At 23.3% G+C, this 4120-nt stretch overlaps 1 protein-coding gene across 1 annotated transcript in view; it reads left to right on the top strand.

Annotated features, from left to right (window-relative positions):
* Positions 1–2129: 2129 nt before the first annotated feature.
* Positions 2130–4120, top strand: part of LOC111637184 (mannose-P-dolichol utilization defect 1 protein homolog) — a 59226-nt gene continuing 57235 nt past the window's right edge. Inside the window, exon 1 of the mRNA XM_023382615.1 lies at positions 2130–2254. The gene's annotated coding sequence lies outside the window, so the exon portion shown is untranslated. The remainder of the gene's footprint in view (positions 2255–4120) is intronic.

Here is a 4120-nt window from a genome sequence, read left to right on the forward strand (position 1 = left end):
ATTTTTTTTACCATCTTTATAATTATTAAGACATTTATAATAAATAAAAGCAAAAAAATAAAATGGGCATTATAAAATAATGAATATATATCTTATTTTATATATTACATATTTACTTTATAAAAATCATTTAATATATGAATAACTAATTATATCTATCTCACAGTTTTCTATTGTGATGTGATCTTGTAGTTCAACAATTTTAGTAAAAATAAACTTTAATCAATTAATTAAAAATAAAATTCCTTTACATTTAAAAGAATTTCATATACAAATTAAATATTATCTTAATATTTAAAATGAAATCTATCTTAATTTAAAACGGTTTAATGATTAATTTTGGTACTGAATTTCAAACTTTCTACTTATTTCAAATATTTAACATTCATTTGCAAACTCTTAAACTGAGGGCCCGAAGCATCATAATTGCATTTGAATTAAAACTCTTCCTTCATCATCCGTTCACCCAACTTTAATTTGATCCAACTCATGCGAAATCTTTTAATGTATAATTTAAAACCTTAATTTATCATTACTTGATTCCTTATCATTACAAATTAAACATTATTAAATTCTTCATTCATACTTACTGAAGGAAAAAAAAGCGTTAGGGGCCATAATTAAGATATTTGTTTACTTGTATAGAATTTTTTTTTATGTATGGAACTTTTGTTACTCCAATTTAATTGGCATGTATTTAAAAAATTTAATATTTCATTAAATTACTGGCTCGAAGGACACGCGATATGTCGCATCGCACACGTAACTTCAGTAGTAACAAGGTAAAATTTGAACTTTGGCAATTGCGATTTAGATCATTGACACATTAATTTGCGCTTTTTAATTTGACTAAGCATAATTATATACAAAATATAGCTATTATCAAATGTATGTGCAATATAACATTTCAGTTTGTGATGCCAAGACTAAAATGATAGCCTATATTTCTCAATATAACTACATGTTAAACTTAATTCTTTTCAAATTTAATTTATAAATAATTATTAGAACATTCAGATAGTATCTTTGAGATTGCTTTAGTAATTAAGAACGTCACGAGAGAAACGTGTTTCAAATTATTTTCTTTGAAAAGGTCGTTCAAAGAAAGTAATAATTCGTAAAATTAATTTTTAACAAAATATATACACTATATATCCTCATGTTTTAATATTGTGAAGTATTAACATTCTGTTGTAAGATAATAGCAAAACCAATAGCTTAATTTTCTTATTTTGTCGAAACAACAACCTATTTTATCTGTTGTATATCTGAAAACATAAATTTTCTTTATATCTGCTGAAACATTAAAATAATATAAAAACTTTTATATACTTTTTAAGGATGGAAGACATTTCAGCTTAAGTTTCAACAATTTATTTTGCAAGCGACACGTCGAGAAATGGGTTGCACTCATTACATGTTTCTATTTTTATATTTAAATTATTATTACTATTATTATTATTATTCTTTGTTTGTAAAGGTAACATTTTACACATTAGTTTTTAAATATATATATTTTATTCTTTTAATTCTTTATTAATCGCAATTCTTTTTAATTATACAATTTTTGTTATTAATTTGTTTCTCTAATTGAATGCAAACCGCAGTACATTAGAATTAATGAACGTACGACTTTCTATTAGAAATTTTCCACTAATTGAGACATTAAAGAAACTATAATTAACTTTCGAAATTACTTATGCAAATCTTAAAACGTACAATATTTTTTTCTTATTTTATTTTATTTTATTTTTTCTTTATAAAGACGAAATTTCAATAATGTAGAAGCTTTCTGTATAATAAAATATGACTTAATTTGAATTAATATAAGAGAGAGAGAGAGATAATCAAATTTTCAATATTTCTCCAGAAATTTTAATAACTTTATGCTAATGTTAATAACAATATTAAATCTATTTATAAATTAAAATTGAAATTTTATTTTGTGCTTTTTTTAAATTTATTATTATTTTATTGATTTTAAGAATGATTCGCTTTACTAATTAGATGAGATAAGTGATTAATTTTGAATGTTACAGATAGCCTATGTAGCGATTTAAATAAGCTATTCACGCGATCGTTCAATCTTATAAAAGTCATTTCCTATCAAAATTAATGGCAAATAAAGGGTTTTAAATAATCAATAAAGCGGTTAATACGAACAATAAATAATTTCAAGGACGTTAGGCGATTGTTTGGCGAAAATCTCTTCAATTAACCTACACAATTCTATTTTTGCAGCCGGATGCGATAGGTTTTGTAACTTTATTTTATTAATTTCGTTTAAATTCTAATTTAAAAAAAAAATGCTTTAAAAAATTTTTTATATATCGTTTCTGCTTAAATTAGTATCGAGTGTTTCTTATTTTTATTTTTTTTACCATCTTTTACTTGCAGTTATTTTCAATTTAAGATGAAAAGAAGCTTTTTTTTTCTTTTTTTAATACACTTTTTTTTACATTAAAACTAGATTAACGCAAAAAATGTATAATTTAATGTTCTAAAGCTATCATTAATGGAGGAAAAAATACGAAAATATTCAAAACAAAATTTACTCGTGTCAAAAAGTGAATTTCCACTCTTAATATTTCCAAGTAACTGTATATTTATTACGTATATACAAACTTCGCTTCTAGACATTCTTTTCGAAAAGGAGTAAGGTAGATTAAGATAAAATTTTAAAAAAATTATAGTGAATTGATTAAAACATTTTAATTTTTATCGTATTTAAAACAAAACAATAAATTTTAATTCAAATTCTTATTTTTCCATTTATATTTTAAAGTATAGAATAGAACCAATATATTAAGTCGAATATAATTCAATATTACATACTGTAAAAGGAAAAACGATACGTTGAGAAATCTGATTCCTATCAAAGAACATGCGAACTTTTCAAGATTGAAAAGAACCATATTCTTCTATGGTACATCTCTTTCTTGACTTTTACAATTCTTATATATTTAAGAATTATTTTTCAAATCTTTATATATACAGTATTAATTTTTTTTTTTTTCGAATAGGCTATATTCTTCTCATATAATCAGAATAGTATCGATTATTTATAATTGATAATCTAAAGAAATAACATGGTAAGATTGTTATAGTGATGAATAAAAGATGGTAGATTTGATTCAAAATTGGAATTTTTTTATTTATTTATTTTGTTCTTTATCTTCCTGGCCGGTTGCCATTTTGGATTTTATGACAGCTAAAGCTCCTCCTCCTCCTCTACTTCCTTCTACATAAATAAATCATTAGTTTCTCTCTTTCACTAACTTATATATATATATTTAAACAGACATGGTCGATAATTCTTTATCCTTGGTAAATGAAAAGTTCTCATCTCCACAATATCTTAAGCACCACGTTTTGTGGCACTCGAATAGCTTCGAAATGTTCCAATTTATACAAAATTTCCGCTTCTTTTCTCTCTAAAACTTAAAAAAGAAAAATCTTATATACATTTTAAATTTGTTTTTAATGGATAAATATCGGTTTAAAGAAGACAAACAATAGCGATAATTAGCATAAAGGGCATTCAGTAACGAAGCTCAACTTTTGACCTTATACAGATATTTATAGTTTACATCATTTCTAGTCAACACCCACGTTGTGCCTACGCTCGTCGCCTTCGCTTCTTGCCATCTGGTGGCGGAAATTGAAAACGCTTTCATGGAATATTTTTCTCGATTTAATTATTTTACTCTGAATTAATTAATTTCTTTAAATTTCTTTCTTGATTAAGACGACCTTGCAAAGAAATTTTCTCTAATTTTAATCAATTATTTAAGCGTTACAGTGTTTAAAACTTAACAGTTAAATATTTCTTAATTTTTTTTTTTTTAATATTTTGTTAAAGTAATTTTTATAAAATTGCTTAATTTTAAAATTAAAATGAATTAATTACAAATTTAATTTTTAATACAATATGCGGTTCAGTGCTGTTTTTAGAAGGTTGAGAGAAGTTTATGTTAATCTGGATGATGATGATGATGACAGAATTTTTATTTATTATTTTTTTAATATTAATAATAACGCATAAATTTTTTAAACTATTAAGATTAATTTTTTTTAATGTTATTTGAAAAAAAAATCTTATTTATTTATTTTACGAAAT

The sequence above is a fragment of the Centruroides sculpturatus genome, unplaced genomic scaffold (genome assembly GCF_000671375.1).
Source record: "Centruroides sculpturatus isolate CEXI.00-Female unplaced genomic scaffold, Cexi_2.0 scaffold60, whole genome shotgun sequence".
NCBI classification, from domain to species: domain Eukaryota; kingdom Metazoa; phylum Arthropoda; class Arachnida; order Scorpiones; family Buthidae; genus Centruroides; species Centruroides sculpturatus.